At 44.0% G+C, this 27,672-nt stretch overlaps 1 long non-coding RNA gene across 1 annotated transcript in view; it reads right to left on the bottom strand.

The window, feature by feature from the left end:
* Positions 1–24,148, bottom strand: part of LOC142750010 (uncharacterized) — a 29,823-nt gene extending 5,675 nt beyond the window's left edge. Inside the window, exons 1-2 of the long non-coding RNA XR_012882552.1 lie at positions 24,079–24,148; positions 549–622 (exon numbers count right to left, since the gene is read on the bottom strand). This is a non-coding gene — a long non-coding RNA (uncharacterized LOC142750010). The remainder of the gene's footprint in view (positions 1–548; positions 623–24,078) is intronic.
* Positions 24,149–27,672: the final 3,524 nt, after the last annotated feature.

Below are 27,672 nucleotides of genomic sequence, written 5' to 3'. Positions count from 1 at the left end.
TGCCCCCTTAGCTGTCCCACAATGCCAGCCACATTATCCTTAATGCCCCCTTAGCAATTCGGAATACAACCATGACAACCACAATTCTCTTATTGCTTCTTAAGAGAACCATAATGCCCCAAGACAAACAAAATGATTTCATGACAACTACCACTTTCCCAAACACAATGCCCATTTTAATACCACATCTTCAACTAAGTCACAATGCCATCTAATGACAGCAACAATGCCTTCAATGCTAATTACAATTCCGCGAGGACAGCCACAATGCTCACAATTCTCCCTATGCCAGCCACAATACCCTCCATGCCAGCCAAAAATTTCCCATTGGGGAAGTGGAGATGGTGATGAATGTGTATGTTGGAATGTAAATGCAGTGCACCCATGTGTAGAACACAAAGGCATTTACAATTCCCTTACATATCTATAGCCAATATATGTACTAATAGACATATATCCTTATATACAAGGAAGGGATTACCACACCTCTAAAAGTCCACAGCTAGAAACTAGCCTGATAATTATCAGTAATTAATAATATGAATTACCCATCCTCTGATTCCTCTATTGCCGCTGACTGCAGAATTCCATATCTCGCTTTTTTTCACTTTCAAATAGACACCTAGAAAAAAGAAAGAAAGAAAGAGGTGTGATAATACGTTCCTGGTATATGCTATAGATGTATTGGATCAGTAAAGAGATGTTACTGTGCCTAGTTTCTGATAAAACAAAAATTATTTCATAAGGGGCAATCAAACCCTTTCTGGGATACCTTCTGAGGAGTCAAACTAGAGATCCCACCTCAAGTCTTACAATGCAAGAGGATGCACAGACCACCCCATCCTGACCAGAAGCCTCAAGAAGCCATGTAGCCAAGTAGCATGTATTTGGCTCTGAGCAAAACCCCTAAATGAGGCCCCATGCACATGACCAAAGCTTCTATCTGTAATTACAAATCCATAATTAAGGATAATCTGGTGACCCACAAATTTCTATTGGCCACGGACACCTTTCCGTATATTTACTGATGTGTGTCCAGGCTGTAGAACTAAAAAGCAAAATATAGAACATATCCTATTCCTGTCTGCAATTGCGGCACGGACTCACCCATAGAAGTCTAAGGGAGCATGCAAAATTTTGGACGGCTATAGTATATAGTGGATCGCTAGTTGAAGTCCCCTAGCGGGGACTAATAAAAAAAAAAGTAAAATTAGTAAAATAAAAGTATTTTTTTGAATGTAATAAAAAAAAAAATATTATAAGTTAAAAAAAAAACACTTTTCGCATTTACCCACTAAAGCATTGGAAAAAAAATAAAAAAATAAACATAATTGGTATCGCCGCATCCGTAATGGTCTGAACTATTACAATATATTCTTACTTAACCCGTACGATGTACGCCGTAAAAAAACAAAAAATGTAAATGCCAGAATTGATATTTTTTGGTCACCTCATCTCCCACAAAAAATGTAATGAAAAGTGTACAAAATCTTACATGTACTCCAAAGATTGTAGCATTAAAAACTACAGCTTAGACCCGCAAAAAATGAGCCCTCATACCACTTAATTGACGGAAAAATAAAAAAGTTATGGCTCTCAGAATTTGGCAATACAAAATAATTTTTATTTTTTTTTACGCTTAATTTTTTCCTTGTAAAAATAGTAAAGCATAGAAAAAACTATATATATTTAGTATCGCCGTAATCGTATTGACCCACAGAAAAAAGTTAACATATTTTAATTGAAAGGTGAATTCCATAAAAATGAAGCGCAAAAAACAATGGAGGAATCCATGTGTTTTTCATTTTCTACCCCACAAATAATCTTTTTCCTGTTTCCTAGTACATTATATGGCACAATAAATGGTGCAACGAAAAACTACAACTTGTCCCACAAAAATCAAGCCCTCATAGGACTATATCGACGGAAAAATTAAAAAGTTATGGCTTTTGGAAAGTGGGGAGGAAAAAATGAAAATTAAAATCTGATAATTGTTCACTTTTTTAATTCACTGGGGGCTGATATGTCGCTTAACGACACATACACAGATGAAATATGGCAGCATTATGGCATAACGAACGGGAGCCGATTGTTACATACTGTGCTTCTGCCGTCTCGCACAGTAATGCGCATGCTCAGTTCAGAGCGACCCAGCAGAGAAGCTGGCTTGTAGGGGGAAAGACGGCGCCACTTTGGAGAAGACCAGCTGCCGGTAAGGTGTGTACGTGTGAGCGCGTGGGGATTGTTCGTGTGTGTTTGTGTGTGTGTGGGGGGGGGGGTTTGTGTGTGTGTGTGGGGATCTGGCGCGGTTTCATGTTTTGGGGGATTTGTTTGTGCTCGCCGCTGTTCCTTCAAAACAAGCTGATTGGCGACTATGAAGGATCAGCGGCACCCGAGCGTCGCTGATCCTTCACAGTCGCCTATCAGCTGTTTGGAAGGATCAGCGGCGAGTACCTCTGCTCCGTCGAGTGCCCCCCCCCCACACACAAACCCCCCCAAACATTTAGGTAAGGTGTGTGTGCGTGCTTGTGTGTGCATGTGTGTGCAGGGAAGTTTGTGTGTGTGTGCATGGGGGGGGATTTTGTGTGTGTTGGGGTCTGTGTTTGGTGCGGTTGCATGTTTGGGGGGGTTTGTGTATGGGGGGGGCGCTCGACGGAGCAGCAGTGCTTGCCACAGTTCCTTCAAAACAGCTGATTGGCGTCTATTCAGGATCAGCTGCACACCAACGCCGCTGATCCTTCGCAGCCGCATATCAACTCTCGCCTCTGTTCCTTCAAAACAGCTGATTGGCGGCTGTTTTGAAGGATCAGCGGCGAGCACTGCTGGTCCGTCATTCCTTGCTCCTACTGTGAGCCGCCGTGTTACTACATGGTGATTCACAGTAGAAGCAAGGAAAGAAGAAACAGCAGCATATTATTAACTGTTATTTTTTTTTGTTTTGCAGGTTCCACTTGACCGTTTGGACTTCGTCGTAGATTAGTTGGACTACTTCGATGATCTTCTTTTTTTTTTTCTTTTAAATAAGATGTTGAAAGAGGGTTGTGTGGGAATTTTTATTTCAATAAAAAATGATTTTCTTATGTCTCTGTGTCTTTTTTAATACTTTATTACCACCTTAGTAATGGCAGTTGTCTGTTTGATGACGTCCATTACTAAGGCGGGGCTTAGTGTTAACCAGTGGAAAAAGCTGGCACTAACCCACCATTATTACTACGGTACCCACCGCCACCAGGGATATCGGGAAGAGCCGGGTACGATCCAGTATCCGACCATCTGTAGTTATGGTCGGGCACTGGGCCTTTTGGTCTGTCCTGTAGCTTCTGTCAAAAATACTCCCAAAATGGGAGCTGGACACTGCTTAGCAAATTGAAGACACCTTTTCTTGGCTTGTAGCCAAAAATAGAGAGCGGGTGAGTCTCCCTCCCACATTTACAGCAGCTGTAAGTCAGGTTGCATTGCCTGATCCCCCTTGCTGTAATTTTTGGGAAGTGCTCCCCCTGGTGGCCAACATAGGAAAACATGTCACATTAAAATTTTATTTTTAATACTTTCCACCTTGTGGAAGAAAAAAAAATACAGCAAAAAAGCCTTAAAAAATATAATACAAATAAGTAACTTACTAAATTTTTTAATTCGCGACACATTCCCTTTAATTTAGGGAAGAGTTTCATGAACACTGCTGATAACCAGAAAGATTGTGTAACATACTGACAAACAAAATATACTGGGCTTGGAAATGTCATTGTCATTCGACAAAGGAATTATTAAATCAAGAATAAATCAACCAAACCGCATCCTCTGGTGGGACAGTCCGACCCAGCATTCCTCTGCTCTGGGTACAGCCAGTCCTCCTGAAATGACGCTGCAGGCTTTGATTGGCTGCAGCAGTCACATGAGACGAAACGTCATCTCAGGAGGCCGAGCTGCACTTAGAATAAAGAATCGCGTCGCTATGACAACACCCGGGGGTAAGTATGAAGTTCTTTATTATATTTAAACCGAAAAAAAGCTTCTTATTTTCTCTGGATTTACGATTTTTGCAGTGGAATTGCAGCATTTCCACCACAAAAATCACCAAATTTGCCTATATGTTGTGGCTATTACCTCCCCATTGAATTCGATGGGGAAAACACGCAACAGAAGAGCAGCGATTCCGCAACATGAATTACCAGGCTGAGAAATGATAAAACAGCACCGCAGGTCAATATAAGAACGATTTCTTAGTTGTTTTTTTTGATCTCATCCACTCTGCTGCTACTGTAATACGCTGCGGATTTTCCACAATGAAATCCGTTGCGGAAAATCCGCAGTGTTTTACGCTTTATCCATAGTCATCAAATTTTACCTTTGAGTCCACTCCCCTTCATAACACTATATGACATGTCTACACTCTTTACACTAGTATTTTAACCCTTAAGAGGGAATGTCTCATCAGAAAATGACCTATTGTTTAAATAAAGTTTTTAATTAAACATATTGTTTAAGAATTTTTGATGATGATAATTTTTTTTTCACTCTGGCCACTAAACCCCATAATAGATTTTCACCCTGTTCTGTAGAGATCACTTCTCAGCAGTCAAATCATTATGCTCACAGGCAAGGCCAAACTAGAACTAAAAAGCTGCCCTTGTATACAAATCCCACCAGCCCACATACAATATGGCCCCCGTCACCCACATAATGCAGAAAAATAGCAGCGACTATTGCGTTACTTTGGTCACATCCCTCGCCACTCACTTCAATATGTAAATGACATCATCAACACAAGAAGGAAAATAAAAGTAAACATAGAAATACCTAGTCACATGGTCAGGGACAGGCGTATGCTGCCACTAAACAAGCACCAAAATAACCAATGATACCGCCATACAGTGACCATGTCACATTGGTCAGATACCCGTTCTATACTGACACCCTGCATAGTATTATTACACTGCAGACTATAGAGGAGAATACAGTACTGATCAGACACAGTAACTGGCAGAATACATAACAATTGAAGAGGACCTATCAGCTCTCCTGACATGTCTGTTTTAGTAAATGCTTGTATTACCCATTAAATAACAATTCTGGAGCACAATTTCTTAGGAACCTACAATGTGCTATTTCTCTGTTATCATACCTCCCAACTTTCAAGTATCACAAAGAGGGACAACTGATGCGGTGCTCGTAGTGCATCGCTGCAATTTTTTTTCCGTTTAAGCCCAGCCTCTAATCCCACCCAATCCCCGCCCATACACACCTGGTTCAGCCCACACAGTATCATGCTCCCATAGTGCCTCCCACACAGTATAATATCCCCATAGCTGCCACCATACAGTATAATGCCCCCATAGCTGCCACCATACAGTATAATGCCCCATAGATGTCCCATACAGTATAAAGCCAACACAGATGCCCCCATACATTATAATGCCCACACAGGTTCTCCCATGCAGTATATTGCCCACACAGATGCCCTCATACAATATAATGCCCACACAGATTGCCCCATTAAGTATAATGCCCCAAAAAAATCTCCCAAACGGCATAATGCCCCATACAGTGTGATGCCCACAAATGCCCTCATACAGTATAATGCCCTAATAGCTGCCCCATACAGCATAATGCCGCATAGCTGCCCCATACAGCATAATGCCCTCCATAGCTGCCCCATACAGCATAATGCCCCCATAGCTGCCCCCATACAGCATAATGCCCCCCATAGCTGCCCCCATACAGCATAATGGCCCCATACAGCATAATGCCCCCAAAGCTGCCCCCATACAGCATAATGGCCCCAAAGCTGCCCCCATGCAGTATAATGCCCCCTAGCTGTCATAGATGCCCCATACAGTATAATTCCCCCATAGCTGCCCCATACAGTATAATGCCCCCATTGCTGCCACCATACAGTATAATGCCCCCACAGCTTCCCCATACATTATAATGCCCCCTTAACTGCCCAGTGCCAGTGCCCATATATAAAGTGCCAGTGACCTGATAGTGCCACAGTGCCCATGTAGACCGTGCCACAGTGTCCCCTTTAGAATAGTGTTCATATATAGCACGACAGTGTCCATGTAGATAGTGCCCCCCACTGTAGATGGCGCCATTGGGACTTCAATGCATGGAAACTGACGTCAAGGGCTACTCCTGGAGCGGAATCCCCTGCCAGAGCGTTGCCGACAGGGACGTCAAGGGCTTCCCCTGGCACAGTGCTTAAAGTAACGCTGTGCCCAGGGAGTCCTCGGCGAGTGGAGGAGCTCCCTCTGCTCCTTCGCTCTGAACTAATGCTGAAGCAGGGACCTGATGGTTCCCTACTTAAGCACTGGGTTCAACTGTATCTGCGTCCTGAGGATGCAGACACAGTTAACAGCAAGATATACCCCTGGCCGCCTGGGACAGCAGGACACCGCCCGGAATCCGGAACTGTCCCTCTGAATCCGGGGCATTTGGGAGGTATGTGTTATTCCTACTGGATATAAATTTACAACTGGGTGTTGCCTTTCCCCTTGTCAAACGGCTGTGTCTCTACACTCTTAAGCCTTATTCAGACGAACGTAGGGAAAATCGGACATGAAAAATCTAATTTTTTCACGTCTGAGTAGCCCTGTGGCGGTCCCGTTTTCACGTATCCCCATAGACTTAGGTCTATGGACAGATCCGTGAAAACTGAAGAAAATAGGACATGTTCTATGTGTCAACGGACCCTTCACACGGTCTGTTGAAACAACGACCATGTGAACGGTCTCATTGATATACATGCGTCCGTGTGACGGCTGTTGTTTTAATGGCCGTCACACGGACACATATTCTACGTACGTTCATCTGAATACGGCCTAAAATTGTTGAATCATCACCGACAGTGTCATTTTTTTTTTACTTTTTGAGATGCAGCTTCCATGTATCCTGTATACATAGACGCTGTATCCTACCGTCAAAGCCCATTCCGACAGCTCAGCTGCACTCACAGGTCCGGTGAAAGCTGGTCAAGTCACGCAGGATCCAGCTCATAATAATTACACCTAAATTCATGAACCTTCTGACCTGACAGAATCGGCTTTGACGGCAGGATACAGCTAACATGTATAAAAAATACATAGAAGCTGTATCTCAAAAAGTCAATTTTTTTTAAATAAAATTTAAAAGTTGTTTAAAATCAAATAAAACATTGATTAATTAAAGGAAAATTAGCTTTAAACATGTATACAGCCTTTACGTGTTTTAAAGGCTCTATTTTGAGTGTGCTTTTTATTATATTTTTGTAAAAAAGAGTGAACGTTAAATTACTTGGTGTGGGAGAATTTCATATATTCCTTGATTTGCTTTCTTTTTCTTATGTTTGTGTTTTTTTGGGAGTGTATTATGCGTGTACTGTGTTGTTTACTGTGTCAATTTTTTGTGGAATATGTCATCAACACAAGTGCAAAAATTTGTAACAGGACCCCCCCACACCTACCATGTTCCATGTATATTAATTGTATGCTATGTTTCAAATGGGTCTTTGGGCTACAGTGCCCATGTGCAACTGCTAACTCTGCACCCCTAGCTACTACGCCCTAAGTCATCTGGGTTACCTCTATCAAGAACAAGGATAGGGGATACATGTGTGATCGCTGGCAGCGATAAGGAGAACAGGGGACCGAAAGTCCCCCAAAGTTCTCCATGAGAAACCTCGGACTTCCGGGGTCTGCGGAGTTCAATAAAAATGAAAGGAGCGCTGGTCACGCATGCGCACAAGCGCGACCAGTGCACAATTAATTTCTATGGAGCTGCCGACAAACCCCCGGAAGTCCAAGGTTTGTCATGGAGAATTTCGGGGGACTTTGCCTCGTTCTCCTTATCGCTGGGCGTCCCAGCGAACCCACATGTATCCCCTATCCTGTGTATAGGGGATGCATGTCTTTAGTAGGAACAACCCCTTCAGTGGCGTCGTGCTGTAGCAGCCATAGCGGGGGAATGCGTGCCCGTTACGGCTGCTACAGCGGTAATTATGCCACTGCCTGTGCATATGCATATTAGGACACATGGACGTCATAGTGGCAGCTGGCCGGCTCTGCTGAATCCGGCGCTTCCATTCATTACATGGATAGTTATTCGTTTGAACGGCCGGTATGTAGTGATACATTTCCCTTGCAACAGTCACTTTACATTTTATCTTTTGTCTCTTCATTAGGATCCAAACATATAGGGAACATTCACATGTTGGGATGACAGCACATCAAAATTTAAGCAAAACCACGATATGACCACGTGTGAATACACCCATACTGTTTAAATGTATGCAAACGTATACCTATGATTTGTTGTCCATTGATGTCCATTATGAAACATAGTGGCATACACTTTGCAGTATCCTAAGAAAAAAGTTATCCAGACGCAATACTGTCAATCATCAGTCAAAATGAAATATTTTGCATAAGTCTGCACAATAGAAGATTATGAATGCTGTACAGTATAAGTGTATGTGCGGATACCTTTTTTTTCTATTTTTGTATATGTTTTTCCCTTCTACCTGCACAGCACTGACAGCATGGCCCCCAGAAGAGCCTACTCTTCCAGGAGGCCTCCCCCTTTTTATAAGAGTCTCCTGGACATTCCCAGCAGGGTTTGCGTTCAACTAATGGGTACAGGGCAATACATTGTTACAGTTCATATCATATTTCATTCTTAGGCCTTGTTGACACAGAGTTTTTTGCAGGCAGACTTCAGGAATTTTGAGGCAGACTTTGACCTGCCTGCGCTTTTTTCCCTGCGTTTTATGCAGCATATTTCGTGGCGTTTTTTGCCATGGGCAATTGAAGGTAAAAACAACGTGAAAAATGCTCAGAAGCGAGCGGCGTGGGGTTTTTCTGCCTCTTAATGGGTGGTCAGTGGCGGAAACCACGACTTGCCACTTTTTTTCCCCGCAAGAGGCTATAAGCTGCTTGGGGGAAAAAAAACACGTCTCTGCCTCCGATTGAAATCAAAGGGGTCGATTTTGGCTGGTTTTTTTAGCACTGATTCCGATACGGATTCCGCATCAAAGTCAGCGCCAAAAAAACTTTGTGTGAACAGGGCCTAAAAAAGAAACATTGTACTTACATGAAGAAAACGTATACCAAGGATCATAGTCACAGTGGAGTTCCTGCTAGTTACTTCATCATGCATGTACACAGTAGGGAATTATAAGCTCCATGATGATGTCACAATGTTAGTTACAATAATCAGAATTCTACCTATAATCATAAAGCAACCTAAATTATTGGTTGTTATGGGCAACCAGGCCACTTTTTTTGTAGCAAAACTAATTATTTGTAGTAGCAGCGCGAGTTATTTTTTTCTTTTTTAATTAATTTTTAGACGGTTTTCCTTTAATGTATTGAGAGTAGGGTTCTGATGACAAACTGATTAATACATTTTACTTTTATACTTTTCATGCTTTTACTGTATGTTTGACATAAATGTTGAGTTCTATTTTTATTTAGCCAACAATGTGACATTGTTCCTTTTTTGTTTCCTTTTTTATGTCAGTGCCATCAGATACTTTACTGAGTACATGCCAGCTTCAAAATGTGTTATATTTAAAGAGTAACTACACTACACTATCATCAAACGTTTAAAATTGCATTGTGTTCGGTCCGGGACTTGCGGCCCAAATACGTTCCGTCCATTACGGACGTAACATGGTCGTGTGAACCCAGCCTTATACTACAAATAGATCCCGTGCAGTCTGATTCTGCCGTTATACTTCACTCCATCTATCCTCTAATTGGTCCTAATATACATTCAGTAGTTTAGCGATAAAAATGGGACAAATGAAAGGGAGTATGACTGCGGAATAAGACTACACGTAAAAGGGTTTGTTTAGTGTCAGTTACCATGGAGACCCTAAGACCTGCATAGGACCTGTAGACACGGATCGGTAGGGAATTTACAAGATTTACAAGGTGGCTTCATTTTTAATTTTAAATGCACTGGAGCAATAAAAATGAAAATTGGCTACAAAAAGTGTACATAGTCGAAAAGTTCATAAGACTAAGGCCTTATTCACACGAAAGTGTTAAACGTCCGTGTGACGGCCGTTGTTTCAACGGCCGTCATACGGACCTATATAATTCAATCTGGTCGTTCACACAGCTGTTGTTTCAACGGACCATGTGAAGGGTCTGTGAGAAAATAGGACATGTCCTATTGTGTCACGCATCCCTCCAGAGACTCTAGTCTATGGGGGATGCGTGATATCGCATCCCGCAGTGCAGAGCACGGATGCACCTCAGACGTGAAAAACTACAGTTTTTCACGTCCGAGATGCACAATGCCCGGGTGAATCTAGCCTTACTGCTTTTATATAATAAAAGATGACTAAGTCTGGTTTTAAAAAACGTGTTACGCTAGTCTGAAACTGGCCTTGGTCTACCTATGAACCCTGATACGACCACAACACGTGGGGTTTTTGGTTAAAGAGGCTCTGTCACCACATTATAAGTGCCCTATCTCCTACATAAGGAGATAGGCGCTATAATGTAGGTGACAGCAGTGGTTTTTATTTAAAAAAACTATCTGTTTTCACCAATTTATTAGATTTATGCTAATGAGTTTCTTAATGTCCAAGTGGGCGTGTTTTTACTTTAGACCAAGTGGGCGTTGTACAGAGGAGTGTGTGACGCTGACCAATCAGCGTCATGCACTCCTCTCCATTCATTAATCAGCGTCATGCACTCCTCTCCATTCATTTAGGCAGCGCATAGGGATCCTTTTAGATCAGTATGTGCTGTCTTAGGGCTTATTCAGACGAACGGGATATACGTCCGTGTAACGCGAGTGATTTTCACGCGCGTCGCACGGACCTATATTAGTCTATGATGCCGTACAGACAGCTGCGTGATTTTTATGCAGCGTGAGTCCGCTGCGAAAAAGTCACGACATGTCCGTTCTTTGGGCGTATTTCGCGCATCACTCACCCATTGAAGTCAATGGGCGCGTGAAAATCACAAGCACCACACGGAAGCACTTCCGTGGGACGAGCGTGATTCGGGCAAAAGTTGTTAAACTATGAATTTAAACAGAAAAGCACCACGTACTTTTCTGTTTATAAACATCCAAACGGAGTGTCGTAATGATGGCGGCTGCGCGAAAATCACGCAGCCGCGCATCATATGGGGCTGACACACGGAGCTGTTAAGTGCCGTTTGCGCACGCAAAACGCCACGTTTTTTGCGAGCGCAAATTGCACACGCTCGTGAGAATCCGGCCTTATAGTAACACATTAACGATACTGAAGTGTTTAGACAGTGAATAGACATTCCACGGGATGTCTATTCACAATCTCTGCACTTCGTTACTCTGTCTGTAGTAGTTACAGCAGAGGAAGTGTAATCTCGTTGTAACCTGTCATTTACGGCGTAATCACGCGAGATTACACTTCCTCTGCTGTAACTACCACAGAAACAGTAACGAAATGCATAGATTGTGAATAGACATCCCGCGGAATGTCTATTCACTGTCTAAACACTTCAGTATCGTTAATGTGTTAGTATAAGACCGCACAACCTAAAAGGATCCCTATGCACTGCCTAAATGAATGGAGAGGAGTGCATGACGCTGATTGGTCACTGATTGGTAAGCGTCATACACTCCTCTGCACAACGCCCACTTGGTCTAAAGTAAAAACACATCCACTTGGGCATTAAGCAACTCATTAGCATAAATCTAAAATCAATGATAAAGTGGTGAAAACAGATCGTTGTTTGTAAATAAAAAACACTGCTGTCATCTAGATTATAGCGCTGATCTCTTTATGTAGGAGACAGGGCACTTATAATGTGGTGACAGAGTCTCTTTTAAAAAAAAAAAAAAAGAAGAGGCAAAAATTACTTTTAACGAGCATTGCGGTTATTTTTCTGCCTCCCATTGCCCTTAATGGTCAGAGGTGGAAACCAAAGAAACTCCAAAGAAAAAGAATGCCGCCCAGGAAAAACACTGCATCTGCCTCTCTTTAACCCCTTAGTGACCAACCTATTTTAAACCTTAATGACCAAGCCATTTTTTAAGTTTTTCCATCGTCGCATTCCAAGAGCTATAACCTTTTTATTTTTGCGTCGACATAGCTGTATAAGGTCTTGTTTTTTGCGGGACAAGTTGTATTTTTTAATAGCACCATTTTGGGGGACATATTATTTATTGATTAACTTTTATTAACTTTTATTTGGGGGGAAATAGAAAAAAACCTGAAATTTCGCCACTCTTTCGCGTCTTAAATCTACGCCATTTACCATGTGATATAAATAACACAATAACTTTATTCAGCGGGTTGTTATGATTGCAACGATACCAAATTTGTATAGTTTTTGTATGTTTTACTACTTTTACACAGTAAAAACGCTTTTTTTTCAAAATTATTTGTTTTTGTGTCTCCATATTTGAAGAGCCGTAACGTTTTTATTTTTTCGCCGATGCGGTTGTATGAGGGCTTTTTTTTGCGGCAAGACTTGTAGCTTTTATTGGTACCATTTTGGAGTAGATGCGACTTTTTGATTACTTTTTATCACATTTGTTTAAAGTCAGTATTCACAGAAAACAGCAATTTTTCCATAGTTTTTTATTACATTTTTTACGGCGTTCACCGTGCGGGTTAAATAATGTTATAGATTTATAGTCGGGGTCGTTACGGACGCGGCGATACCAAATATGTGTAACTTTTTAACTTTATTTTGTTTTTTTAATAGTAAAGCATTTTGTAAGGGGAAAAGCTGGGTTTTTCATTTTTTTTCACATTTTTTTTTAAATTAACTTTATTAAACTTTTTTTTCACTTTTTTACTAGTCCCACTAGGGGACTATAATATGCGATTCTGCGATCACATTTATAATACACTGCAATAGTTTTGTATTGCAGTGTATTACTGCCTGTCCGTTTAACACGGACAGGCATCTGCTAGGTCATGCCTGCGGCATGATCTAGCAGGCATTCACTCAAGGCAGACCTGGGGGCCTTTATTAGACCCCCGGCTGCCATTGGAGACACAGACACTCGGCGATCGTATCGCCGGGTGTCGGTGGGAGAGAGAGGGAGCTCCCTCCCTCTCTCCAAAACCACTCAGATGCGGTGCACGCTATTGTGCACCGCATCTGAGGGGTTAAACGGGTGAGAACGATACTAATATCGATCTCACCCGGCAGAGCAGGGACGCCCCCAGCCCTCAGCTGCCTCTGGCAGCCGAGAGCAGGGAGATTTGACAGCTCCCTGCTCTGTTTACTTATTCCGATGCCGCGACGTAAAAAGTCTATGGCATCGGAATAAGGCCCGTTAGTGACCGACGTAGAAACACGATGGGCCGGTCACTAACGGGTTAAAATCAATGCGGGGCTATTTAGGGCGCTGATTCAGAGCTGTTAAAATCGCACCACGTCAATATAAGCACCAAAAAATGCAGTGTGACCTGACCCTTAGGGCTCATTTACACGAGCGTGTTATACGTTCGTGCAGCGCGCGAGATTTTCACGCGCGTCGCACAGACTTCTGATAGTCTATGTGGCCGTGCAGACAGGTGCATGATTTTTACGCAGCGTGAGTCCGCTGCGAAAAACTCACGACCTGTTCTATATTTGTGCACTGTTCGCGCATCACGCACCCATTGAAGTCAATGGGTGCGTGAAAACCACGCATGTCACCGGAAGCACTTCCGTGGGACAAGCATGATTCGCGCAACAGCACTGAAAAGGATGAATGAAAACAGAAAAGCACCACGTGCTTTTCTGTTTACAAACATCCAAACGGAGTGTCATAATGAAGGCGGGTGCGCGAAAATCACGCAGTCGCGCATCATACGGGGCTGACACACGGAGCTGTTAAGTGCCATTTGCGCACGCAAAACGCCGCGTTTTTTGCGTGCGCAAAACACACACGCTCATGTAAACCCGGCCTTAGGGTATCTTCCCACACACCGGATACACTGCAGTTTTTTATGTCAAAAAATGGTTACAAATCTTTCTCAGAAATCCTCAGCAAATAGTGCATTTTTGCTGCGCACATTGCTGCAGAAACGCTGCGGTTTAGTGTCAAGAATTGATTATAGCAAACTGTATGTGCACCTTCAGATTTTCAGCGGTTTTCAACTGTGTTTCCGCTGTGTAAACGCTGTATAAAACGTAACTTGCATATTTTAGTGTGGAATTTATGCTCCACATTCAAGTCTATGGGCCAAAAATGCAGCATCTCCGTTTAGAATACACAGCCTAAATTGATGTGGCTAAGATTTGCTAAATCTCATTCACTTTGCTGTACCGTAAATTGCAGTGTTTTCATGCTGCATGTTTTGGTGCGATTTTCCTCTGCACTAGGCAGATAGAATTCGTAATTTTAAAATCCGCACCGCAGGACAATTTATGTGCGGGAAAATACTGCAGCATGTAGATTTCTAGGAATCTCATTGTTTATGCTGGTACTGTATTACGTTGCGTTTTTCCCGCATGTAATAAGTATCGTGTGCATTTGCCTGGTTCCCACGGGATGGATACGTTGCGTAAAAACCACGAAGCGTATCTGACCTGGAACTCGTAGTACATTCCATCCAAAAACCGCACCAAATTGTGGTGGACAATCAACAAAAACGCAGCATAAATTGACATGCTGCGAAATTAAATTCTGCACCGCAGATCAATTTCTTAAAGTTTACGCTGCGTTTCTTCCCCGATTTCTCATCCACTTTGCTTCTACTGTAAATGCTGTGGAATTTTACGCTATGTGGGAACCCGGCCTTGGGGTTTGTTTTCTTGCGGGGTGAGTTGTATTCTTTATTGGTACCATTTTGGGGTACAAACAACATTTTGATCACTTTTTATTACATTTTTTTGAGGAGCAAGGTAACCAAAAAACAGCAATCCTGACATAGTGATTTTTTTTTTCCTACGGTGATAACAGTGCGCGTTAAATTCCGTAATATTTTAATAGTTTGGATTTTTACGGATGCGGAAATACCAATTACATATTTTTTTTTATTATTTTACATGAAAAATGGTAAAAGGTTTATTTCTTAAAGTAAGGGCTTATTCAGACGAACGGGATATACGTCCGTGCGACGCGCGTGATTTTCACGTGTGTCGCACGGACCTATATTAGTCTATCGGGCTGTGCAGACAGTTGCGTGATTTTTACGCAGCGTGAGTCCGCTGCGAAAAACTCACGACATGTCCGTTCTTTGCGCGTATTTTGCACATTGAAGTCAATGGGTGCGTGAAAATCACGCGCACCACATGGAAGCACTTCCGTGGGACGCGCGTGATTCGCGCAACAGCTGTAAAACTATGAATGAAAACAGAAAAGCACCACGTGCTGTTCTGTTTACAAACATCCAAACGGAGTGTCATAATGATGGCGGCTGTGTGAAAATCACGCAGCCGCGCATCATACGGGGCTGACACACGGAGCTGTTAAGTGCCTTTTGCGCGCGCAAAACAGCGCATTTTTTGCGTGCGCAAATCGCACACGCTCGTGTGAATCCGGCCTTATACTGTTTTTTTGTAATTAAAGGGGTTATCCAGTCCCTAAAAAAAAACAAAAAAACGATCATCAATAGCTGCTTACTCTTCATTTCTACTTGCTCACTGTGAATCGTTGACACAGATGTAAAGGCGATTCACAGGTATTGCAGCCGCCTTATCCCATTCACTTCAATAGAAAGCGCTATATTGTGAGGGCGCACATCCACCGTACACGTACGGTGGATGTTGCCAAGAGGTTAACAGAAATGGTAACCTACAATAAAACTTTGTTTACTACAACTATATACAATTTATAATTAAAACTGAAAGAAAAAATAGAAAAAAAGACGCTTTAGGCTATGTTCACACGGGGTATTTTGCAGAGTTTTTTTACGCGGAAGCCGGGTCGCAAAACTCAGCAAAAACGGCCCGAGAACGCCTCCCATTGATTTCAATGGGAGGCGTCGGCGTCTTTTTCCCGCGAGCAGTAAAACTGCCTCGCGGGAAAAAGAAGCGTCATGCCCTATCTTCGGGCGCTTCCGCCTCTGACCTCCCATTGACTTCAATGGGAGGCAGAGAAAGCGTATTTTGCGCTGTTTTATGCCCGCGGCGCTCAATGGGCGCGGGCGAAAAACGGCACGAAAATCGGCGTGCAGGGAGAGGAATATCTGCCTCAAACTTCCAAACTGAATTTTGAGGCAGATATTCCTCCTGCAAAATACCCCGTGTGAACATAGCCTTAGTTTGCATTTTAAATTTAGAACTTTTTCATAATAAAAATAATATTTAGGTGACCTAACAAAAATTTTTTTATAGCCGTCGCACCAGCATGTAAAGGGTATATATACATGTAGCAGTTGATTGGGGAAGCGGACAAAAAACGCTAGGGAAAAATTCCACCTTTACTTCCTATTGAAATTAATGGAGGGTGATATGGGGCATTTTTTTGGTGCGGATTTCAACAGGGCTTCTGCGTCAAAACCAGTGTAAAAAAACGCAGTGGGAAAAGGGCCTTATCTCCACTGTGTTTGGTCATTAATATGAAAATACCCTGGTGATGAAGCGGTTAACCCACCCAGAGCTATAGTTTATAAGTAAACCCAGAACATTTATTTTCCCTGGGTGTGTAGGGTTAGAGTTCCGCAGTGACATGGGTTCGCCTGTAAATCATAGAGTTATCCCAAACTTAATGCGGCAGATTTACGGTCCATTGAGACGTTTCGGTTGAGGTGCTTTACAAACTGCATCCAAAAACACAGTGTCAAGGTCTGAATGGACCCTTAGGGTATGTTCACATGGCTTATTTTTGGCCGTTTTTCGGTCCGTAAACGCCCGAAAAATCGGAAGCAGAATGCCTCCAAAGATCTGCCCATTAATTTTAATGGGCAAAACTGCGTTCTGTTCCGACGGGCCGTTTTTTTACGCGGTCGCTTTCATAGACTCTATAGAAAACAGCTCCAAAAACGGCTGTAAAAAACACAGCGAAAAACGCAGCAAAAATCATGAGTGGCTTAAAAAACATCTGAAAATCAGGAGCTCTTTTCCCTTGAAAACAGCTCTGTATTTTCAGACGTTTTTGAATTTGCGTGTGAACATATCCCTTGCTGTTGTAATGTTAAGGGGGTTTTACACTGGGCAATTATCGTGCAGACCAGCACTCATATAACACTCGTTGTCCATAATTGCCCTGTGTAAACAAGGAAGCGATCAGCAGAGAAATGAGCAAACGCTCCATCATCTTCTGGTCGTATCGTTTTAAAAAAGTAAAAGATTATCGTTGTCGGCAGCACATCTCCCGGTGTAAACGGAATAACGACCGCTCGTCCCTATCCATAGATCCATGAGACAGGAGCAAGCGAGCGCTTATCAACGATGTCTCGTTGATGGGCGCTGGCTTCACCGGCCGAGTGTCGGATGGTGTAAAAAAGACTTTAGACAGGATACAACTAGACAATTAGAAACTGCGCCAAATTTGGCAGAACAGTGCATGGAGAATGATACATTTGGCACAACTGGCAAGACACTTTTCCCTTTCTTTTGTTACCTCCTGGCGGCTATTTATTTTAAACCAATATTTTGCACCAGAAAATGGCGCTAGATGTTTAGAAATTTGCCCTCTTTTACAACTCCTCTTAACCACACTGCTTTTCCTAGACACTTTTTAAATTGTCAAAGATGGTGCAAAAAGTGTCTAAAACATAATTAATTTGGTGTAAGGCTATTTACTCCACTTTCTTGGCGCATTTTGCTTAGCAATTCCCTCTTCATGTTTCCCAATGGAAGAAAAAGTCGCAAGTGACTTTGCAACCGTAAAAAAAATGTCAACCAATGGCGGACTTTATGCCATAGTTGCAAGGAACCTCCTGACTTTGTTTCTATAGCGAAGCACTGAAGTCGCTTTGTGGGCGATTGTATTTTATCATGTAGCCCTAGCCAAAGAGGAATCTGTTCTATAGGTGTTATGGCTTACATAAGTCATGTTACAAATAACCTGTCCTGATAGTAAAGAGATGTCCACCAGAAGACAAAATACCCTTAATGTACACTGAAAACGTGAAAAAGATCATTAATAACTTACTTCTGTGCGGAGATATGATCGCTTCAAGACACAGGCCCAAAGCCCATGTAGTAAAACTGCCAACTTCCTGCTGTGATTTTTGTCAGTTGCAGGGTTGTCATGGAGACCATGTGTGGATCCAAATCACCAAATACAGGATGGCTCCATTCAGGGCCGGCCTTAGGGTAGATGGCGCCCCGTGCAAAATTATCTTTCGGCGCCCCACGCCATTATAAAAAATGCCCCATAAAAAAGCATAATTCCTCCCCACAGTATAATGCCCTATATAGTGCCCCCACACAGTGTAATGCCCCTTTAGTGCCCCACACACAGTATAATAATAATATTTAATAATGTAATATATTATAACGCCTTCAAGGACACAGTATTTTGTCCTCTAATTGTGCCCACACAGTGTTATGCCCCCTAAGTGCCACACACATTATATTGCCCCCTGTAGTGCCCCTACACAGTATGATGTCCTCCACAGAGTATAATGCCCCCACAGCCCCCCTAGTAGAAAGTGCCCCCTGTAGATTGTGCCGTACAGCCTCCCTGTAGACAGTGCCATAATCCCCCACCTCCTCCTTGTAGACAGTGCCATACAGCCGCCATCTGCCCCTTGTAATGTCATACAGCCCCCATCTGCCCGTTGTAGTGCCATACAGCCCCCCATCAAACCCTTGTATTGTCATACAGCCCCACCTCCCTCTTGTACACAGTGCCCCCCACCGCCCCCTTGTAGACAGTGTCATACAGCACCCACCTCCCCATTGTAGAAAGTGACATACAGCCCCCACCTCCCCCTTGTAGACAGTGCCATACTGCCCCCACCTCCACCTGACAGGATCCTTGCGTAGGCCGGCTTGATCCAGAGATGTCATCACGTCGACTGTGCAGGGATCCTGTCCCTGCGCCTCATAGGCTGCAGGCGCCGCTGTAGCCTGACACAGAGTTTCCCAACCTTTTCGGACTTGAGCCACCCCTGGAAAAAAAAAATTCCTCAGGGCCCCCCTACCAAAAATTGTTTAGAGAAAGACAGAAAATAGCTAAAAATAAGCACTACATTCTTAGGGTATGTTCACACAGCGTTTTTTGTAAGGCAGAAAAAAATCTGATTTTGAATTGACAGCGTTATTTGATGGGGTTTTTTTAGCGTTGTTTTTAAGCCGTTGAAGCGAATGCAAAAGACGCAGCAAAAAAAGCTCCAAACGAGCGCCACAGCTATTTTCTTCCTACTATTAATTTCAATTGGAGGTCAGAGGTGGAAACCACCTGTGGGGGACTCACAGTAAAATGACCATCAGCCCCTCCACTCACAGTAAAATGACCATCAGCCCCCCACTCACAGTAAAATGCCCATCAGCCTCTCCACTCACAGTAAGGCTGGGTTCACACACACTATTTACGGACGTAATTCGGGCGTTTTTAGCCCCGAATTACGTCCGAAAATGCGGCTCAAAAGCGTCGGCAAACATCTGCCCATTCATTTGAATGGGTCTTACGATATTCTGTGCCGACGGTCATTTTTTTAACGCGCCGCTGTCAAAAGACGGCGCGTAAAAGAGACGCCCGCGTCAAAGAAAAGCCTGTCACTTCTTGAGACGTAATTGGAGCCGTTTTCCCTTGACTCCATGGAAAAACAGCTCCAATTACGTCCGTAATGGACGCAGCGAAAAGCGCCTGCACATGCCATTACTGCTGAAAACAGCTCCGGAATTTCAGCCGTAACGGAGGCTGCCGTGTGAACATACCCTAAAATGACCATCAGCCCGTCCACTCACAGTAAAACGACCATTAGCCCCCCACTCACAGTAAAATGACTATCAGCCCCCCCCCACTCACAGTAAAACTACTATCAGCTCCCACTCACAGTAAAATGACCATCAGCCCCCCACTCACAGTAAAACTACCATCAGCCCACACTCACAGTAAAACGACCATTAGCCCCCACTCACAGTAAAATGACTATCAGCCCCCCACTCACAGTAAAACTACCATCAGCCCCCACTCACAGTAAAATGACCATCAGCCCCCCACTCACAGTAAAACTACCATCAGCCCCCCACTCACAGTAAAACTACCATCAGCCCCCACTCACAGTAAAATGACCATCAGCCCGCCACTCACAGATGCCCCCTGTAGATAGTACCACACAGCCCATTGTAGGTAGTGCCACACAGCCCCCTTGTAGGTCGTGCCACACAGCCCCCTTGTAGGTCGTGCCACACAGCCCCCTTGTAGGTCGTGCCACACAGCCCCCTTGCTGCACAGCCCCCTGTAGGTCGTGCAACACAGCCCCTTTGTAGGTAATAGGGATGTCACGATACCTGAATTTGGACTTCGATACCGATACTTTGTGTAGTATTGCAATTTCGATACCAAAACGATACTTTGCCAACAGTAATAAAAAAAAGTTCTTCCATTTTCTGATGTGAGGCGCGAGGTGTGATCCTGAATTTAACCTCCATGTGCCTCACATTAATAGTAATTAACCCCATCATGTTTCTCATAATGGGTTTAAGTGTAAGGTACATTATGGGGTTAATTACTATTAATTTGAGGCACATGGAGGTTAAATTCATCACACCTCGTGCCCCACATTAATAAGTGAAAGAAGTTTTTTAAAAATTTTTTTTTACAGCGTACACATCATAAATTATGCAAAAAAATTGTTGTGCAGGTTATTACGGCCGCGCCAATACTGAATGTGTGTGTATTTTATGTATTGAGATTTATTTTAATGCTTATTGTAAAAAAGGCGTATGTGTATTTTTTTAAATTTAACATTACTTTATGTTTTTACTTTATTTTTAAACTTTAATATACTGGCATATATCAGATATATGCCAGTACATTAGCCTGTGTATGTATAGTACACAGGCAGTTGTTAGGACATACCTAAGAATGCCCTAACAACAGGAAATATGGTAAGACGGCCCTGGGGTCCTTCAATGGACCCTGGGCTGTCTGCCCATATATGGTATGGCCCTCGATCGAATCACAGGAATTCCCTGTGACGCGATACAAGGGTAATCCCCCCTCCTCACTTTCCCCTGAATGCTGCAGTCAGCTTTGATCGCAGCATTCAGGAGAATAGCGGCGGAGATGAGCGGTTTCTCTGATCTCCGCCGTTATAGAGCGGGGCTGCGGCTGTGTAATACAGTCATTGCCCCGCTCCTGACAGAAGTGCGCGCGCGGTCAGCATGAGGTAATGCGGCGGGCGCTGCACTAATGAGCGGCGGCGCAGACACCGAAGACAGAACATGGGGGTGTTTTGCAGTGCAGCCGCCATGTTCTGTCTTCAGTGCCGCCGCTCATTAGTGCAGCGCTGGCCGCATCGCATCATCCTCGCTGCGCGCTCTTGTCAGGACTCAGGAGCGGGGCAATGGCTGTATTACACAGCCGCAGCCCCGCTCTCATTCATCATGTATTACTATACTTAGCTGTGTGGCTCAAACCATTTGGGGATGCACAGTATCGAAGTTTCGATGCATTGTGCATCCCTAGTAAGTAGTGCCACAAATACCCCCCTTGCCGCACAGCCCCCTTGTAAGTAGTGCCACACAGATCCCTTGTAGTGCCACACACACCCTTGTAGGTAGTGCCACACACACCCTGTGTAGGTAGCACTCCCTTCCTGTAGATAGCGCCACTGTAGCTCCCTGTGGCTGGGGATTCCGCTCCTTGACGGAGTGCTTGATGTCTCTGTCCATATGTGAACAATGACATCAGGGGCAACTAACTCCTGAAGCGGAATCCCTGTCCTCAGCATTGCCGACGCTGTGACCGGGGATTCCACTCCAGGAGAAGCCCCTGACGTCTCTGTCCATTTAGTCAGGGGGTGCCATCTACAGGGGTTCTGCAAAAAAATCTCCTCCTCCTACTCACATCCACTTTGCGCTATGAGGAGGAGGAGAGAAAGCACGTCCGTGGCAGTTGTCCAGGGGAGTGTCGCGGCCCCCCTGGAGGGTTCTCATGGGAACCTCATGCTGGGAACCACCAGCCTAGTAGATCGCAGAGCAGTGAGATACCTCCCTGCTCCGCTATAGTGTTCAATAGTATCTGCGTCTTTAGCAGGGCCGTATTTACAACTCACGCTGCCCTAGGCACTAAGCCTGAATATACCCCCATTACAGGCCTATTTAGTTTAGCCAATTATCATGATTCGCCAGTTTCTGACCAATTATAATGATATTTGGTCAGTGTTAACAAAGGGGAAGATCAATGATAAAAACTTTGCTTATCGTTAATCTCAAATGAGAAAAAAAAAGGGTAATACACCCGGCCGTAGTTATAGTGATGCGTATTCTGTTCTGAGCGTAGCCCAGCCTCCAGGGATGACGATGAATCCCATGTGACAGCTGCAGCCAATCAAAGGATGCAGCGGTCACATGGACAGCAGCGTCATCGCAGGAGGCGGGGCTACGCTCAGAGAGAGAGAGAGGGACTACGGCTGGGATTATTAGCTTTTTTTTAAAATTTATTTCTGCAGTCTTTCCAACCAAAAAACGACACCAAAATTTGGTGCTGTTTTTCAGGTGAAATTCCCTGCGGTTCTTAGGACGTATACACTGTGTTGTTTTACGTATCCGCCCTGTGTGTTCCTACCCTTACAATCAAGTTGCTCTCCCCCACAAATATTATCTCTAATGGCTTATTCAGACGAACGGGAATTACGTCTGTGCAACGCGCGTGATTTTCATGCGCGTTGCACGGACCTATATTAGTCTATGGGGCCGTGCAGACATGTGTGTGATTTTTACGCTGCGTGAGTCCGCTGCGTAAAAGTCACGACATGTCCGTTCTTTGAGCGTTTTTTGCGCATCATGCACCCATTGAAGTCAATGGGTGCGTGAAAACCACGCATGCCACACGGAAGCACTTCCATGCGAACAGCGTGATTCGCGCAACAGCTGTGAAAAGGATGAATGAAAACAGAAAAGCACCACGTGCTTTTCTGTTTACAAACATCCAAATGGAGTGTCATAATGATGGCGGCTGCGCAAAAAGCACACAGCCGCGCATCATACGGGACTGACACACGCAGCTGTCAAATGCATTTTGCGCAGGCAAAACGCAGCGTTTTTTGCGTGCGCAAAAGGCACACGCTCGTGTGAATCCAGCCTAAGGGTAAGGCCACACAGAGTGGCCCTGACACGGTCGCAACGCAGCTAACAACCACGCCGGCACCATGTTCAGTGCGGCTGTCAAACAGCCTGTTAGTGGCCGCACGTATTCCGGTTACACGCTCATGCGCACTGCCGCTCCATTCATTCTCTATGGGAGCGCCGGAGATAGCCGAGTGCAGTGTTCTGCTTTTTCCGGCGCTCCCATAGAGAATGAACAGGGAGTAAGCTGTTGTAATTTGCAAAATCTTGCGGCCATAAAGGGTATATTAATTCATGGCCGCACGATTTTGCAGATAAAGGGACGGTTTACCCGCGTTAACATGCGGCCATGAATGAATACACCCTTTATGGCCGCACGATTTTGCAAATTACAACAACTTACCTCCTATTCATTTTCTATGGGAGCGCCGGAAAAAGCAGAACACTGCACTCGGCTATCTCCGGCGCTCCCATAGAGAATGAATGGAGCGGCAGTGCGCATGTGAATGTAACCGGAATACCCCTTAACGAGGTATTTGACAGCCGCTCCTACATAGTGCCAGCGCGGTTGTTGGCCGCATTGCGACAGTGTGAGGGCCGCTCCGTGTGGCCGTACCCTAAAGAATCCTTTCTCCCCATACATAACGCTAAGTTCCCCTCCCCCATGATTCATAATAAGCTCCAGCACCACAAAATAAACTATACAGAAGTCCCCCTCCTCACAAAATACATTTATAAAGAATCCCCCCACACTCCTATAGCATTTATGGCAATGTCCCCTCACCTTCAAAATCGATCTGTAAAAAATACACACACAAAGTACCTCTAACCTAGTCTCCCCTCCCCCACAAAATCGATCTTTTAAAAAAAACATCCTGTTACACATCACTAAAAGCCCCCTCTCTCCCCCTCCCTCACACTGCATATAAATAGACATAAATTAAGCTAAAGCTGCTGCTCTTCTTACCTGAGTCTGGAGCTCCGTGGAGGAGTCTTCACTGGGGCAGCGGCACAGCAGGAAGGAGCTGGTGAGGTGCTGAGTGTGTGTGACACTGCAGTACAGGCTGTGCCGATTGGTGGAGCAGACAGAAGCACCTGCTGCTCCTCCAATCAGCGCTCACTTCACGCAGCAGTGCAGAGGGAGGAACATTTCTCCTCTCTTCTGCTCGTACACACTGGCGCCCCCTTACAGCATGGCGGCCGGCGCCCTGTGCGACATAGCTAAGGCCGGCCATGGCTCCATTCAAACCAATATTCAAGCCAGGACTTTAGTATTGAATTTGCTGAGCTGTGTCTTGAATCTGGGTTTACCTTATATTTTGTTTTACTTTTTAAGGCTGTGTTCACACAGCGTATTTTGCACGCTGAATCAGCACTGAAAACGCTTTGCTTTTGCCTCCCATTGATTTCAACGGGAATCAGTAGGGTATGTTCATACGGCTTATTTTCAACCGTTTTTCGGGCCGTAAACTCTCTTAAAAATGGCTAAAAATACGGGGGGCTGAACGCCTCCAAACATCTGCCCATTGATATCAGTGCTGCTGGTCTGCAAGTAAAACAAGTAAAAAATAAAAAAAAAGTAATAAAAATGTTTTATAAAAGTGTAAAAACAAGTTATAAGTTACAAAAACTGCTTTTTTTTCTATGATAAGTATTTTATTATAGGAAAAAAATGAATATGTTAAAAAAAAAATTACACATACAGTATTTGGTATCACCGCGTTCGTAACGATCCGAACTATAAAACTATAATATTATTTTTCCCGCACGATGTACACCGCAAAAAAAGTAATTGAAAAACAGAATAACTATTTTTTTGGTAATCACCCCTCCTAAAATATAGAATAAAAAGTGATCAAAATGTTGCATGTACTATAAAATAGTACCAATAAAAACTACAACCCCTCCTGCAAAAAACAAGCCCTTAGGCCTCATGCACACGACCGTAAAAACACCCGTTATTGCGGGTCGTAATTACGACCCGAAATAACGGGCCCATAGAACTTCTGTTAGCCACGGGTACCTTCCCGTGTTCTCACGTGAAGGTGCACGTGCCGTTAAAAAAATAGAACATGTTCTATTTTTTTATTTTACGGGCCGTGCTGCTATACTTCATAATGGGAGCACGGCTCGGAAAAGCGGCCGGCTGCCCGTGGCCTTAGGCCCCATGCACACGACCGTATTTTTTTCCACCCGTAAATACTGGCGTAAATACGGGTCCTTGGTCACACGTATTCGACCCGTATTGCACCAGTATTTACGGACCCGTGCCCGTACATACGGGTCTGGTGTCACCCGTATTCCACCCGTATTTACGGGCACGTTTTTGGCTGCAAAATTGCACTGCAGTAATCGGCAGCCCTTCTCTCTATCAGTGCAGGATAGAGAGAAGGGACAGCCCTTTCCGTAATAAAATTAAAAGAAATTCATACTTACCCGGCCGTTGTCTTGGTGATGCGTCCCTCTCTTGACATCCAGTCCGACCTGCCTGGATGACGAGACAGTCCATGTGACCGCTGCAGCCAGTGATTGGCCTGTGATTGGCTGCAGCGGTCATATGGGCTGTAACGTCATCCCAGGAGGCCGGACTGGAGGAAGAAGCAGGGAGTTCTGCATAAGTATGAACGTCTTTTTTTTTCTTTTTTTTTTGCAGCTTTGTATATATTGTGATCGGTAGCCACTGTCCAGGGTGCTGAAACAGTTACTGCCGATCGTTTAACTCTTTCAGCACCCAGGACAGTGACTATTTACTGACGTCGCCAAGCAACTCTCCCATAATTACGGGTGCACACACGTAGTCACCCGTAATTACGGGACTTTTTACGATCGCCTTACACAAGCTTTTTTGACTGAAAAATAAAAAAGTTATGAACAATGTAAAAATAAAACGGACAAAAAAACATTGTCAGAATTTATGCTTTTTTGCCACTTTACTTGCCAAATTTTTTTTTATAAAAAGTGATAATAAAATCGTATGTACCCTAAAATGGTACCAGTGAAAACTACAGATTGTTCCGCAACAAATAAGCCTTCACACACCTCCGGTGGAGAAAAAATAAAAAAGTTCTGGCTCTGAGAATATGGCGACAGAAATTGTGCAGAGTGTCAAAAAGCGCATAAGATCGGGCACCATTGATCAGTGCGACACCGGCCACATATCTATGAATTATTATTTATTTACCGCATGATTATACCCCCTTATTATGCCCTGATGTACTCTGCCCAGATTACATATACCCCCACATTATAAACTGAAATACCAGCAAAACCCCAAACAGAACTATTACCAAGCAAAATCTGCACTCCAAAAGCTAAATGGCGCTCCCTCCCCTCTAAGCCCTGCAGCATGCCCAAACACCAGCTTACATCCTATACCTAAATGGAGGACACCAAAGGGCTCCCTAGAAGATACGTGGAGTATAACCTTTAAATAATGAATGTGTGGACTCTCCAGGGAGCCGGGCCACAGGCCCGTGGAAGGACATGGTTATAACGTGCACCCGCTGAATGAACAATACAACCTATAAATTGGAGTCTAGCACAAGAACATTGAGTAAAACAATGAAAGTTTAATGGATCAATTAAAATGAACAGACATAAATGACAACATAGAGATGATTACCACATGAAAAAAAGGGACAACCAGAAATAAATGAGTAGAAAGCGGCACTGTGTACATAGGCTAAGGCACAGCTATGATACTATGTATTGATAATGATCAATATACAAACAGCCAAATATCAAACACTAAAAAACCGCTGGGTAATGTATACAGTAGTGAGGAGTATGCTGCGAAATGTCTCAATGTAAGTAGCTGGGACAAAAACCCAGAAGTAATGCAATTACGAGACTACAGCTCCATACAGTGTCATAATACAACAATAAATGCATATCTCTTACCCATAATGGCGTGACTGGTGTCCTCCCCGACGCGCGTTTCGGCCTGGAAGCCTTCGTCTGGGGGTGGTGTTATGATGTGACCTACGGCCTTATAACTAACCCCCCACCAATCCCCAAAGGGGAAAGACATACAATTACCGAGCGACTGTGCACTCAATCTCACGGACCGGCACAAGAGCATCCGGGTCACAGACCCGGAAGCCGACAGCATGGATCCCACGTGTCAGGCGTCCGGGTCAGGAACAGGAGGCCCAGGGCCGAAAGCCGGAGCGCGGATCGCGCATGCGCACAGTAGGGCTAGTTGTAAGCCAGAAGATACTGGCACCAACATGAAGCGCCTACTAGGGGCGCACAATGAGGACCGAACCCGAGATTTAAGGCATAAGACCCACAGATGATAATTAAATAAGAATAGCTGTCCCTATCCTTTCCCTAACTAGTAGAATCCAAGAGGGGAAGGGCATGAAAGAATTCATCCACCTGTACCGAAAGATAATATTAAGGAGTCAAAAGATATATATATATATGAACAAATAAATAAATACTAAATGAAAAAAGAGAATATGCATGAGTGTAGAGATAATGCATAATGCAATTAAATACTATATAGGATGGCTAAAAAGCCATGATATTGAGTGTTACGCATCACTACTGCATGCAT

The sequence above is a fragment of the Rhinoderma darwinii genome, chromosome 3, assembly GCF_050947455.1.
Source record: "Rhinoderma darwinii isolate aRhiDar2 chromosome 3, aRhiDar2.hap1, whole genome shotgun sequence".
NCBI lineage: Eukaryota > Metazoa > Chordata > Amphibia > Anura > Rhinodermatidae > Rhinoderma > Rhinoderma darwinii.
The sequence above is the reverse complement of the archived record's forward strand: the minus strand, read 5'-3'. Positions and strand labels throughout refer to the sequence as shown.